General features: G+C 48.4%; 1 protein-coding gene across 2 annotated transcripts in view; it reads left to right on the top strand.

Moving 5' to 3' along the window:
* CACNA2D2 (calcium voltage-gated channel auxiliary subunit alpha2delta 2) overlaps positions 1 to 15,418 on the top strand; it is a 643,579-nt gene that overhangs the window by 118,069 nt on the left and 510,092 nt on the right. The window lies entirely within an intron of this gene.

Below are 15,418 nucleotides of genomic sequence, written 5' to 3'. Positions count from 1 at the left end.
TGAGGTGTGCCTCTGCAAAGCCTGTGGGCTTACCCCAGTCCAGTATTGGTAAGGGGAGAAACTCCACCAATAGCTAACTCGCTGCTCAGCTTGTGGTGTACAGCTGCTAAGCGACTAAACCTGCTGCATCACTCGTATGGACTTGAGAGATTCCCAGCAAACCTGATGAGTCTCTCCTGGGCTTCAGGTCATCTCCTGCCCTTTCCAGGGGATAGATTGGCCCCAGACAGCACAGACCAGCATGAGGGTAGGGAGGCCCACACGTCACCTCTGTGTGTCAGTCTCTCGGAACTGACCTGTGCTGGGGTTAACCCTATCACTTGTAAGGCCAGGAAAATAACCTCATTAGTTATGCCCATCCCCTGGCAGGTGATTAACTAATTGCCTCATGGCTAGGCTGTATAAGGAGCTGAGGGAGCTCAGCAGTTGGGAGGGACCCATGAGAGGTGCTAGGGCATTTCCTCTCTCTAGGAAAGGCCAGGGAATGAGACACAAGCCCAGAAGAGGTGGAAGGCTAGTTCAAGTGGCACTTGGACTCCCAGCAGGGCAGATCATGGGGTGGGGGTCAGTATCATGGCAAGGAATTGAAATTGAGCCTAGAAGGGGTGAAGGATGTTTTGTTTAGGGTTGAGTCCAGGTGGAGCAAGGGACTGTTGGTTTAGAGATGAACGTCAGAAGGGAACTGAGTTGTTGCATGCCTGGGCTGGAGGTCTGAGCCGTAGAAGACCCAGCGAGAGAGTCTAGAGAAGAGACCAGCTGGACTGGTCATTGCGGCTGAGAAAATGGCCTCAAGAAGGGTGTGAGAGGCAAAATCCCCAGGCCATGTCCAGGCAGGAGGGGGCACCTAGAGGCAAAGATGCGGGTTGACATCACCGTTAAGAATTCGCTGTGTGGCGGCTCACAACGCACAAGAAAACACTGACTGGGTCGGTGTCTTCACTTTGTTTATCTCATGGCTTAAAAAAAAAATAGATCATTATCTCACTGTGAAATCCTAAATGGAGACAAGAAGCTGGCTGTGTTTACCGTGAGGTAGCTAGGCCTGGTCAACACTCCCCTTTGCCCATCACCAGTTTACCTCACAGTAAAACTGAAGTGCCTTGTCCCCACTCAGCTCTCCCAGCAGGATATATAAGGGATATCCTTTGAAAAATCATGGCGATTGGGGGACGTCCTGGATGACTGGAAAAAAGCTAATTAGTGCCCATCTTTAAAAAAGGGAAGAAGGAAGATCCAGGGAACTACAGGCCAGTCAGTTTCACCTCAGTCCCTGGAAAAATCATGGAACAGGTCCTCAAGGAATCAATTCTGAACCACTTAAAGGAGGGGAAAGTGATCAGGAACAGTCAGCATGGATTCACCAAGGGCAAGTCATGCCTGACTAACCTAATTGCCTTCTATGATGAGATAACTGGCTCTGTGGATGAGGAGAAAGCAGTGGATGTGCTATTTCTGGACTTTAGCAAAGCTTTTGATACAGTCTCCCACAGTATTCTTGCCAGCAAGTTAAAGAAGTATGGGCTGGATGAATGGACGGTAAGGTGGATAGAAAACTGGCTAGATGGTCGGGCTCAACGGGTAGTGATCAATGGTTCCATGTCTAGTTGGCAGCCGATATCAAGTGGAGTGCCCCAAGGATCGGTGCTGGGGCCGGTTTTGTTCAATATCTTCATTAACGATCTGGAGGATGGTGTGGACTGCACCCTTAGCAAGTTTGCAGATGACACTAAACTGGGAGGAGTGGTTGATACGCTGGAGGGTAGGGATAGGATACAGAGGGACCTAGACAAATTAGAGGATTGGGCCAAAAGAAACCTGATGAGGTTCAACAAGGACAAGTGCAGAGTCCTGCACTTAGGACGGAAGAATCCCATGCACTGCTACAGACTAGGGACCGAATGGCTGGGCAGCAGTTCTGCAGAAAAGGACCTAGGGGTTACGGTGGACGAAAAGCTGAATATGAGTCAAGTGTGCCCTTGTTGCCAAGAAGGCTAATGGCATTTTGGGTTGTATAAGTAGGGGCATTGCCAGCAGATCGAGGGAAGTGATCATTCCCCTCTATTCAGCACTGGTGAGGCCTCATTTGGAGTACTGTGTCCAGTTTTGGGCCCCACACTACAAGAAGGATGTGGACAAATTGGAGAGAGTCCAGCGGAGGGCAACAAAAATGATTAGGGGGCTGGAGCACGTGACTTATGAGGAGAGGCTGAGGGAACTGGGATTGTTTAGCCTGCAGAAGAGAAGAATGAGGGGGGATTTGATAGCTGCTTTCAAGTACCTGAAAGGGGGTTCCAAAGAGCATGGATCTAGACTGTTCTCAGTGGTAGAAGATGACAGAACAAGGAGTAATGGTCTCAAGTTGCAGAGGGGGAGGTTTAGGTTGGACATTAGGAAAAACTTTTTCACTAGTAGGGTGGTGAAGAACTGGAATGGGTTACCTAGGGAGGTGGTGGAATCTCCTTCCTTAGAGGTTTTTAAGGTCAGGCTTGACAAAGCCCTGGCTGGGATGATTTAGTTGGGGTTGGTCCTGCTTTGAGCAGGGGGTTGGACTAGATGACCTCCTGAGGTCCCTTCCAACCCTGAGATTCTATGATTCTATGATATTAGTTACCCTGCAGTAAAAACACACCCTTCTTGTCAGTGAACACAGGCCCAGTGTTCTCTGGCCTTGGGGTTGTTCTGTATGGTTTGGGGGGCCTGAGGCAGCAGAAAGCAGCCTCCCTCCTAAGCCATCCCTACGCAGCGGAGTCCCAATCTGTGTGGAGACCCCCAATAGAAGGTAGGGAAAGCATCATGGAGCTCTGCCTCATCCTTTCTACATGCTCAAAGGAGAAGTGCTGGATGCATAACCCACTCCTGTGCCCATGCCCACACTCAGTGCCCAGGAATATCTCCTCCGCTCCATGCCAAGCCCCACAGGTGTCTGATGCAGGGGCTATTCGTGTTCAGCATAGACACAGCTAAATGAGGGGCTGATTGAGGGCTGAAGCAGCTGCAGGGGGGAAGGTGATTTGCTGCTCAACTAAGAGGTCCCCACTGTATTTTTCTCTTTAATTTGAAGGGTTTCCTCAGCATGCTGTCAGAGTTGCGATGCGACAGCTGCACCTGCATTTCCCTGGGAGGCTCCATGCTAACAGTTTGTACACGTAAATAGCACTGAGTGGTATCCTCTTCAGCAGGGTGTTCTGACTGAGGGCTGTGGTTTTTCTCCGATGTAACTAATCTGTATAGTTTGTGACAGCGTGGGGGTTGAGGAGCCAGACGGGGTCGGACATAGCACAGTGGGGTGCTGTTTAAGCCCCTCACTCACAGCTCTGCCAGTGCACATTAGTGGTGCACAGCCACCACCCTGTTGCTCTGTCATGAGATCAAGTGCATCTTGGTTCTGACCTGCAGCATGCCGAGCTAATCCAGTCCTGGGATCCCACACACCTTTACCAACGTGTCTCAATCCTGCCCCGCAGCCCTCCTTGCTGTTCCAGTCCTACCGCTCTCCCAGTGCCCATCAGACTTGGTCTGCTGCATCCCCTGCTATCCCAGTCCTGGGATCTCACCCAGCTTTCTCAGTGCACCTCACTGCTCACTTGGGGGCCTCCCCGCCCCATACTGTTTCTGTGCATCTTGTGACCAAAGCCTTCTAGCCTTGTTAAATGCCATGGTAACTAGGGTGATGCTTCCAAACAGAGTCTGGGATGGAACCCACCACGTTTATTTTCCATTTGTGACCTTCAGCATAGCTTGAACCCAACCCTCATGAAAGATGCAAAGCCACTAGTCCGCACTGCCTCCCCCATGTGTTTGAGCTCCCCATGGCAAGGTGACCTAGACCTCTCAGATCTTCTGTAGAAATTAATCCATTATTTACCCTTTTTGTAAACTAGAAAAACATGAGAAAAACCTACTCTGATTAGTAGAAATTCATTAGAGAGCTTTAATGACGAGGACCTTGTTCTTAATTGCTAATGGGAGCATTGTCTCTTGGTGGGTTCCCAAGGTATTTTGGTGACATTTTGTCTTTTTATGTGTTGCTTACAGACAGCATGTTTGTTGGGGCTGTCTCATTATTACTGTTGCCTACCAAATTTCCCTCCAGCACCACTGCACTTCTCCTGGATCAAATGACTACAGATGATCTGAAAACAATGGACAGGAAACGTCATGTTCAGGAGGTGAACTGGGGCTGTCAGCCTATAAGCTAGGAGGTACTGGATAGTCCTTCGTGGCGGTCGAAGATGAGACATAGATGGCAGAAATAGTCACAGGTTTCAGTGGGGTTTCTTTGGAAGTGAAGAGTTGGATAATGAATGTCTTTGGCTGATACAATGCGGACAACTTTCCTGGTTTTATTGAGAGTCTCGTGATATATTTGTTGCTTTTCTGAAAGCCCCAGCTCCTGGAGTCAGGAGATGATGGGAAAAATCTCAGCTTGCATTTAAAAAAAAAAAAAAAAGTCTAGCTCTTGTGGTTATGAGAGAGATTGAAAACGTGATCCCTTAGTGTCTCTAAAACCAGAAAGCAAATAACAAGAACCAGACACTTAACTTTTTTAAAAGCTCAGGATTTTTAAACCACTCTCATTGTGTTTTTTGGGCCCAACTCTGTTAATATCACTGGTAGCATGGCCCCACCTGCCCAGATTTTGCACTTCCTTGCTCCAGTGTAGATTCAGAGTAACTAAGTTGGTGGCGATACCTTGGATTTACATCACTGTCATGGAGAGCAGAATTGGGCCCTTTGTGGTTGCAAAAAGAATGGAAAATAACAGGGGTGGGCATAGAAGTGTGTGTGCGCGCGCACGCACGCTAGTAAAAGGACAGCCTAGAAAATAAGCTTGCATGAAAACTTTAATTAGGCCCATGTAGCAGAGCCCTTCCCACAAACTGGAGATGCTTTTCTGACATCTTTCTTGGGAAAGAGCCCCGGTTATTTATTTTAGAGCCAGCATAGCATATAGTCTCATAAGGGCCCATAGGTCCCTGGGCTGCTTTTTTAAAAATAGGATCATCCAATACAAAACAAGCAAAGGATGCTCCTTCAGGGAGGAGGAAGCAGTTTTCTCCTAGCAGCAGCAGCTGTGGAGACTGCCCCCTTTATAGGTGCTTTGGAAAGTTAGGTGTAGTTGTCCTGCCTCCTTTCCTTAAGCTCCTGGGGGAACTCCTCTGGGTCTTAGCTTCCCAATTCTTTTAGCCATGTTGCCTTTCCCTTTTTGTTATTAGGGAAACTGAGGCAATGATGAGCCATGCTTATGAGGGAGCGGCCCCCTTTGGGGCCCTGAAGGGTCTGTACCAGCTGTAGCAAAAGTTCTGTCTCCTGAGTGTCTCACCTTGGGACGGAGCCCCCCTGGCGGGCTGTGCAGTGTCAGTTAAAGGAAGAGCCAGAGCAGAAAGAAGGCGACTTGAAGGAGGCTAGAGAAAGGAAAATAGACTGTTAAGTCTCAAGGCAGTGGGATGAATGGCAGAGGGGAGCAGCCACATAAACACACAATGGGGAGAGCTGGGGAAGCAGAGAAATTGCCCACCTCAATCTGTTAGCTTCTTTTAAGCCACTGCTGTCTATCATAGAAACATAGAATCTCAGGGTTGGAAGGGACCTCAGGAGGTCATCTAGTCCAACCCCCTGCTCAAAGCAGGACCAAACCCAACTAAATCATCTCAGCCAGGGCTTTGTCAAGCCTGACCTTAAAAACCTCCTAAGGAAGGAGATTCCACCACCTCCCTAGGTAACCCATTCCAGTTCTTCACCACCCTACTAGTGAAAAAGTTTTTCCTAATATCCAACCTAAACCTCCCACTCTGCAACTTGAGACCATTACTCCTTGTTCTGTCATCTTCTACCACTGAGAACAGTCTAGATCCATCCTCTTTGGAACCCCCTTTCAGGTAGTTGAAAGCAGCTATCAAATCCCCCCTCATTCTTCTCTTCTGCAGGCTAAACAATCCCAGTTCCCTCAGCCTCTCCTCATAAGTCACGTGCTCCAGCCCCCTAATCATTTTTGTTGCCCTCCGCTGGGCTCTCTCCAATTTATCCACATCCTTCTTGTAGTGTGGGGCCCAAAACTGGACACAGTACTCCAGATGAGGCCTCACCAGTGCTGAATAGAGGGGAATGATCACATCCCTCGATCTGCTGGAAATGCCCCTACTTATACAACCCAAAATGCCATTAGCCTTCTTGGCAACAAGGGCACACTGTTGACTCATATTCAGCTTTTCGTCCACCGTAACCCCTAGGTCCTTTTCTGCAGAACTGCTGCCCAGCCATTCGGTCCCTAGTCTGTAGCAGTGCATGGGATTCTTCCGTCCTAAGTGCAGGACTCTGCACTTGTCCTTGTTGAACCTCATTATATTTCTTTTGGCCCAATCCTCTAATTTGTCTAGGTGCCTCTGTATCCTATCCCTACCCTCCAGCGTATCAACCACTCCTCCCAGTTTAGTGTCATCTGCAAACTTGCTACGGGTGCAGTCCACACCATCCTCCAGATCGTTAATGAAGATATTGAACAAAACCGGCCCCAGCACCGACCCCTGGGGCACTCCACTTGATACCGGCTGCCAACTAGACATGGAACCATTGATCACTACCCGTTGAGCCTGACCATCTAGCCAGTTTTCTATCCACCTTACCGTCCATTCATCCAGCCCATACTACTTTAACTTGCTGGCAAGAATACTGTGGGAGACTGTATCAAAAGCTTTGCTAAAGTCCAGAAATAGCACATCCACTGCTTTCCCCTCATCCACAGAGCCGGTTATCTCATCATAGAAGGCAATTAGGTTAGTCGGGCTCCTCTCTCTCCTACTCCTTGCTTACCTGATCCACACACCCGCTGAAGCTGTCATTCCCTGCACAAAATTCCCCTGCCTAATTAGGCTTCCAACTCCCTTCTCCAGCCTCTCCAACCAAGCACCTCCTAAATCCACATGCCTTCTAAAGGGGCTCTGGTGACTTCCCTCCTGTTTTCACCCTCCCCCCTTACCAGAGTGGTCTTAGTTTCCTGGCTCAGGTCACTTGACTTAGGTCAGGGATACACATTTAATATCCCCTCATCCTGTCATGTAGTTAACTTTCTGTTAGGGTTAAGTAGTTAAACAGAAATTGCAAGGAATGTTCTAATTTAAAAATACCTAAACATGGGAATAAACCGCTAAGGGCAGGCAGATCAATATTCAAACACTCCCATGCAGTCTTGTAAAGAAATGTGTAAGTATAAAGTATCCTAAGTCCTATTTGAAAAGCCAACCTGATTACAAATACCAAAAACTAAATTAGTTTGGTACTTTTTCTATGAGTTTATCTGTGCCCACAAGCTGTGGTGGTTTAACTAAGGGTGGGCGTTTAATCAAGTTAGTTAACCTGGTGCCAGCTCCTGTGTGGTCACTGAAATAGATTTAATCCTTATGTTGATATAAGCAAAGTCAGCAAGGAATCAACCTCAGCTAAATCAGTATAAACCATGTTAATATCAGTTTGATTTGCTCACCTAAGGATTTGCATTGCTTTAAAAACAGCCACCACCACCCACCCCACACCTTATAGGTCAGGTTTTCAAACAGGTTTTGTACTGGGATAACTATATCAGTGTGGACTCAGTGAAACTGGTATAAAGGTGCTTTATACTGGTACAGCTTATTCCCCTTCCCTTACAGAAATAGCTGTTCCTGTATAAAACACCTTTATGCTGATATAGTTGAACCTGCCCTAGGGGTAGCTGTATAGTTCTGACTATACCTGTAGCATTAAAGCAAGACAATTTGTGTGTGTAGACAAGGCCTTAGTTAAATTGATTACACTTTTTTGAGCAGCCTGCTCTTCATTTACCCTGAGCCAAGAAGTCTGTTGGATTGGTTTCTAAGGCTCTAGGAGCTATGTCCCTGTTAAGATGGTTAGTGGACAGAGTTAAGGTTGTCTTTGGAATGTGCAGTGTGTCATGCATGGGTAAACTTAGGCTATGTCTACATTACAGCTTATGTCGGCATAACTTATGCCACTTGTGGGGGTGTATGAATAAATCATCTCCCTGAGCAACATAAGTTACACCGACCCAAGCACCGGTGGGGACAACACTATGTCGGTGAGAGAGCTCTCTCCCGTCATCTTAGAACAGCTACGTTAGAGAGCTTACAATGGTGCAGCTGCACTGCTGTAAACTCTTTAATGTAGCGATACCCTTAGAGCTCATGTGATCTGTCAGCGTGTTTGAATATTATCTGTGTTCCTGTAGCTCTTCTCTTGTATGTGGTTCACTGGAGCATGCTTCAATGAACTTAGGCCCCAATCCTACCATGAGCTCTGTGTGGATGGGCCCCTGTTGACATTGATGGTGCATCATGGGGGAATCAAGCTCTGTCTGGACAGAGCTCATCTCAGAATCTGAGCCTTAGCATCGTCACTTCTGTTTGTTTGCTTCGTTATAGCTAGCTGTCCCTGAGGAGCAGCTTCACTACATGCTTCCCTCTACTGCTCCTGTAGCAATGTTGCAAAGAACTACTAGGACAGCTGCTTTTTTATTATTAAATAGGTAACAGGAGCAAAGGTGGCAGGAAAACTGCTTGCCTGCAAGGAGAGGGAGATAGGATTTAAAAATGTCAGGTTCTCTTTTCCTTTCTTGCGTTATCCCTCATGCACATCCCACTGCTATAGGAACAAGGGTTCTTATTGGGGGCATGCTGGAGGTTTGAGGGCATGGGGAGGGGAAAGGGTGACTGCAGGTCCATCCTCCAGACTGGCTTCCTTCCAGCATTCAGGTCCTGAGTCAGCAACATGTGCCTCCATCTAAAATCGGCTTATTGCTCCCCCCTGAGATCAGGGAAGAGTCAAGATCCCAGAGCAGCAGCATCAAGGGCTGGCAGGCTTGCTGTGCTACTGCAGCTCCTGTGATAATGGTTCTGATTGAGCCGGCTCTGAGGAGCAGCGTGCATGGGGGGGGACGATGCGTCCTGTCCCAACCAGGCTGCAGGACTGTAACTCCTTTGCTGCTTCCTCCCCTCTCCTGCCTTTCCTCCTCTTGGCTCACTTCTCTCCTTGCTGCCTCTATTGCCTTCTCTTTACAGCCTCTTCTCCAGTAACCGCTCTCCCTTTCCCTCCAGCTGCCTCTCCACTGGGTTGCATCGCCTCTCCCTCTGCAGTGATGTATGATGTCCTCCATGTAACATGCTGAAGACAGCGCAAATTGTCCCGACGCGCTGACAGCAAGGCCGGTGTCATTCTTATCACTGCCTGCTTGATTATCCCTGATGCTGCACAGGAGCTGACATCCTGTTAATGTAATATAGACACCACAGTGATTATAATCATAGCATGAAATATAAGCACCAGGCAATGAAATTTAAGAACAGTAGGTGCAGCAGGGGAGTAAGAGTGAGATGGGAATCTGATTCTTTATGTCTCTGCTTGCAGCATTGAGCAGTCGCTAAGCTTGGGGAGGATCTGAAGGTTGCAGGCCTGGTCCAGGTGCTGTGCTCTTTGCTCAGTGTGGAATAGTCCATTTGGGCTTTTTTTTTTTTTTAAACTATTGATGTTGCCTGATAACTTTTTTTTTTACTAAGCTGCCTTTTATTTTTTTTAAGGGAGTCTCTGTGAGTGTTGGAGTTTGGGCAGACCTGCTCCCTTACTCTGGAGTTCTCAGCTCTCTGCCCCTGTTGGAATGCTCACCCTTCTTCTGGGAGCCCTGACCAGACCAGGAGGCAGGCCCACAAAAATCAAGATAGGCTTGAAAACATCGTGACATTTTGTAAGAACGAGAAATTTTGGGTATTTGCCTTCTGGATTTAGAACATGTTCAAGCTTTTTCTCTGCAAGCAAGTGGGCTAGAATCTTACCTTTTAAACAAACCCAAAAATGAGATTTCTGTGGTTCTCTAAGGGACTCTTTCTTGAAGTCCACGCCTTATTAAATATATAATTACATTATTCTGCACAATGGGTTCTCCAAGGAGGTCACAAACAGGTATCGGGGAACATGGTCATCCTGTCTATCTCAGACGGATAACTAGAGCAGGGTATTGGTTATGTCTGAATGGGAGAAGATTGCAGGGGGTCCTGTTCTAGAAAAGGTGGAGAACCACTGTTCTGCACGAACGGTGAAGGGGCCGCAGTACTGCACCTTGCAGTAGTTAGTACAGTAGTCCAGTCCATTACTGTAGAATACTTGAGTATTTCAAAGTAGCTTCCCTTTAGTGTCTGACAGCAAAGCTGCCCACTCAGAGAAGAGGAGGCCAAGAATTGATGGCAGCAGCATGACTAGGGTTGCCAGGGGAATTTTGATCGGTCATGGATGCCCAAATTGCCATGGGAAGCTTTGTAACAGAGCTGAGGAGGGAGCAGCTGTCAGCTTCAGTGCTGCAGCTCTAACTTCCCTGGTGCTTTGTATCTTCAGAGAGCGCTGTAAATGCTAAATAATGCTCCAGATCCCCCGTGAGCTAGGCCATTACGATGTATTTTTCACTAGCTTCATTCTCAGAAACGGCTGGGCTATTTTGACTGAAATTTTCCAAAACTGTTCGGCCTGAGGCAGACATTCAACATGCACATGTAAAATTTCAGCTGAAACGATTAGTTTGGCAAAGTTATACGCATCTGAAAACAAGGTCTTATAATGGAAAGTGTTGGGCAATCTTAACAGGCAATGCTACCACCCCACCTGACTTTTATTTTATTTTATTTTTTTTGGTCACCCTCTCTTTGAATTGAAATGTTCTCATTAACCTAGATAAATTGATGGACAAAAAGCCTGCATAGGTCTGTAGCTGCAGAGGGTTTGTGATGGGGGCCGGGGAGCATTGCTTGATTTTCTTATTCTTCCCCTCCCCCGCCGAGAATGGGTAGGCACAGTTTCTGGCTGTAACCAATGGGAGATGATTTTCCGTTTCATAATAGGAAAACACAAATTTCAGGATGCCCTTTTTATCCAAAGCTTTCTCCTTGAAGATTGCTCCTCTTCTTTTGCTTCCCTAATTGCTGCTGCTCAGCTGGAGGTAGTGTGCCTTCAAAACACATTATTTTGTTATGCTGTTACTTACCAAAGGAAAAAAGAGAGTGAGGGAGAATATAATTTATGTTCAATTTTCTATCTTTAACCCATTCTGTGCTCGGGTGAGATTCTTTTCCAGAATAGCATCCGTTGCTATCAGCAGCACACACCTTCCAGCCTGCTGGGACCCAGCTGTGTGACAAGGACCTGAAATGAGGGGTGCTCACAGATTATTCACGCAGGATACTTAAAATGTCTGTGGGATGCCTCCTTTTATTGTAAATAATTCTGTTCCCCAGATCCATGAATCTTTATTTCTGATGTCAGTAATTTCCAACAATAAAAGCTGTGGGGACACCAGATTGGTATGGAACATAGGATGACTTTGGGGCCAAAGTGAGTGGGTTCCTGAGAGGCACAGACTTATTGAAGCAGCTGGCTCTGAGGGGTTAGTTTCTAGGGCGATCCCTCCTGTCTTTCCTGTGAACCACATGGCTCTTCAGCCTGGGAGAGGAGGAGACCCAGTGAGGTGTCTCCTGATCTACCCGGTTATTCCTTACAGGCATGTGATTGCAATGGGTGAGGCAAACAAATCACCTCCCTGGGCCTCTGCTCTGTGTGGGGTGCTGGAGCACACTTCCACTCCCTGCGCCTACCAGCCCCATTCTTGTGAGCCAGTAATATAGAGAAATTGACAAGAACTTTCCATAGGCCTCAGAATAGGGGAGTCTTGCAAATTTCAACATGCTGCTCCTGCTAGTTAGAATGCAGCTGACAGGCACATCAGTGGAGGAAGATTGTTATTCCATTTGCAGGAAAAGCTGGCACCCAGGGTAACTTGCTTGAAACCCTGACTTTTTGGGAAGGACGATATCTCTCCCATAAGTTCTGGGAGTGGAGCCTTGTGTGGAGTGGTATTTCTGGATGAAAGGTCAGCACGAGGTGGCTGTTGTCAGGCATATACCAGCAGCACAGAAGAAAGGAGAAATTGGGCACATCAGAAATAGCTTGGGCGGAATGACAATTACAGTAAGGGTCTGAGGAAACAAGGTGGGAACCTGTGGCCTAAGCCTGAAGGAACTCTGGAGAGACAGTCCGAGAGGAGAAAAGCATAATTTCCCTTAGCCTCAGAAACCACCACATGCAGCCTCTGCTTCTGTAACCATTTGTCTGGGCCCGTGGGGGAAGGTGGGAGGGGTACCTTGGAGGGATTCAGTATTCAGACACTTTAAATTCACCTCTAGCTACCTTCAAATTATCAGGAGCTTGTTGTCCACTGAGAAACTGCTTCAGCTCAGATTTTCAGGGAAGAGGTGGAGGGGATGGAAATATCGAAGGAATTTTTCCATGGGGTTGGTGTCTGCATCCTTCTGCTGGGCTGTTTTGCAGGAGTACTTTGAAGATCGCCTTTGAAGGGTAATACTCTGGTGGCCTTCCCTGTCCCTAAATAGTAGCATTGGGCATATTCCATTATAGGAGTTGTCTCTGCATTAGGCCTGATACAGGAGCCAGTGTTTGTCTGATTAATTAAACATGTTCTTTGCTTTCTGCTGGTGGAGCTGGAATACAGAGCAGGAGTTCTCATTCCAGCCTCTTCAGAGAGCATAGTGCCAGTGAAAGGTGTCAGCCTGGCTGCTCTGGTCACCGAAGCCCCCTGTTTTATACACTCAGTGCTGCCTGAACAGTGGCAGTGCGAGCTCCCTCCAGTTCACCCCCTGCCAATTTACAGAAGTGTACATAGTGTTTGTCATGCTGGATCAGGGCACTGGCCCATCTGCTGGGATCCTGATCCCATCACTAGCCTCTGGGAATTGGAGCCCCACCTCACCTGACTCTGAAATACACCGACCTATCTAGTGGTGTAGTGCAGTGTGTATAGAGCACTACCATCCTGTCTCCAAGGCATGCCCTGAAGCACCAGCTTTCATTGCTCTGATCTAGGCCTGCGTTACCACAAATGCTCCTGCTGGTTATAGAGTTATCCCCTCAACGGAGAAGAGATTGTTTCTGTCCCAGCCCATCCTTAATCTTTCCACTGAGGCTGCCAGCGCTGGTCCAGGTCTAGTAACTTTTGTGATGTGTTTTGTCTGCTGGGGAGGGAGCTGGGCTGAGACTCCCTGCGTGTTGCACACAAGCCACCACAGACATCTCAGATGGATTACAGTAGTGCCTAGAGGCCCATCCCAGGTCAGGCCCCACTTGGCTAGGCGCCGTATAGACACATAGTGAGAAACAGTCCCTGCCTTGAATAGTATCAGAGGGGTAGCCGTGTTAGTCTGGATCTGTAAAAGCAGCAAAGAATCCTGTGGCACCTTATAGACTAACAGACGTTTTAGAGCATGAGCTTTCGTGGGTAAATATTCACTTTGTCAGATGCAAGTAGTGGAAATTTCCAGGGGCAGGTATATATATGCAAGCAAGAAGCAAGCAAATACTTGCTGTTGAATACTTGCTGTTGCTACTGATTGTAAACGGGCTACTCACCGCCGCGGCGCCTCCTGCTGGTTTTTCCGGGGAATTAGCTCTTTTTCAGCCCGGAGCACCCTCTGCTGGCCGGTGATCCGCCTGTTTTCTTATTGGCCCCGTGTCCCTCCCAGGACTCCAGTGCCCCTTTAACTGGGTTTCCCCCTCCCCGGGGAACCCCCACCCTGCTTTCCCCGCTTTGCCTCAGAATGGCTACTGCCCAGTCGTGCTCTAGCCCCAGCTCCTGGGACAGACTGCAGTATCCGCCTTCTCGTCACAGGCAAAGGGGGTTTGGACGTGGTGCTCTTCCTACCCCTGGGTCGCCCCTTGCAACCCCCAGTACCTGTGGCCTACCGCTAGGCTGCAGCCTGGGGTTTTCCAGGCTGTAGCTCCCCAGCCTGTTCCCAGCCCTGCTTCACCCAGGTACTTTACCTCTGCTCATAAGCAGCCAGGCCCATCCCTCTCTGAAGCCAGAGAGAGACTGCCTGGGCTCTGGCTTCCCTGCTTTCTTATAAGCCCCAGGGCTTCAGTTTGGGGCGTGGCCCCAGCTGTGGCCACTTCCTTACTCAGCCCAGCTTCCAGAGCCACACCTCTCAAGCCCTGGCAGGCAGCTTTTCAAGCCCCTCTGGGCAGGAGCAGGGTCCACCCTGCTACACTGATCAGATCTAGATTTGAACTGATGTCCAAAAGGCGAAGACACCTGAAGTGTGCTGGATGGTTTGTAGGCAGGCATGAAGACAGAATTGCCTGCCCCAAAGAGTCTGCAGTCTTGTACACGGGGCGAGGGGGATGAGATGCTGAGCAGTGCACTTGAACAATGATGCTGACTTTGTGGCCTGTGAACTCCAAGGATTCAGATTTATTTGGGTGATTTTCTGCTGTCTGGTTTAACACGCCTCTGATGGGAGACCTAGGGCCTACGGGCTTGTGGGAGGAAGCCTCTTAATTAGGAGAGGGAAGAGGTATGGCATGCTGTGGGGGGACAGAGGGCATGAGGCCATGTGGGGAGGTCACAAAGTGGGGGCAATTATGTATCTGTCTTGGGCAGAGGCCAGGGGGTAGGTACTTTGATAGAAATGAAAGTCAGTACCCTGTTATCAGTGGTATTGGAAATTGTCATGCATGGAACTTCCACCTGCTGTAGTGGAGTTAGTCACCCTAAGGATTGTTTCTTGCATAATTTAAGCCTCCTCCCATCCCTGTGGAGATGAATGAGAGTTGTTAACTCTGAAGCCTAATGCTGACCATGTCAGTGTGGTTATTAACGATTTCACTGATTGTTCTAGCACCAGCTTCTGGCTGGTGGGGACAGATCAGTCCCCAGAGTGGCTCCATTGGAACTGCAGTGGGGTTTCCTTGGGGTTGAATGTGCTCAGCTAGAGTGGTTTCCATCCTTGTGCAGGAGTAAGGCTGCAAACTTTAGAAACCCAAATGAGTAGCTAATTGTATCAGGATTTTTTTTTGCCTTCACCACAGGGCAACTTCTCTCTAGTCCTTCTCCAGCACAGTCAGTCAAATTCTGGGTTTACTGGAGAAGTCCTAGGTTTTATCCCAGTTTCAGTCCGATCTGGCTGGCTAACCTCCCCTCTGCCCCCTGCTGACACGGCACTGGGTGGCAGTGCCATAGGCTGACAGCAGATAGCACATATGGACCCTGGGGGGTGGCAGTGAACTCTTCTTGCAGTTTCCTGGTCTGGCAAGTGAAATCTGGAGTGTGGATTGTGACTGGGGTCTGGGGACATCATTTAGACACTGAAAAATGGGTGAAAAAATTGCACATTTGGGTCACCAGAGGGGTGTGTGGCCATTGCACTGGGATGTCTCAAGCATTGTGGGAGGAGAGGCCCTTGATGTCTCTGCTGGAGAAGAGAGGAAGCTGGAAAGCCCAGAGGGATGAGCTTCAGACCATACCCTTGTGCACACCTTCCTTGCGTGCTAAGCCTCCCAACTTCCAAATCCCACAGCCCCATCTTACCTGTGCAGGATA

This window comes from Mauremys reevesii, linkage group 7 (assembly GCF_016161935.1).
Source record: "Mauremys reevesii isolate NIE-2019 linkage group 7, ASM1616193v1, whole genome shotgun sequence".
NCBI classification, from domain to species: domain Eukaryota; kingdom Metazoa; phylum Chordata; order Testudines; family Geoemydidae; genus Mauremys; species Mauremys reevesii.
The sequence above is the reverse complement of the archived record's forward strand: the minus strand, read 5'-3'. Positions and strand labels throughout refer to the sequence as shown.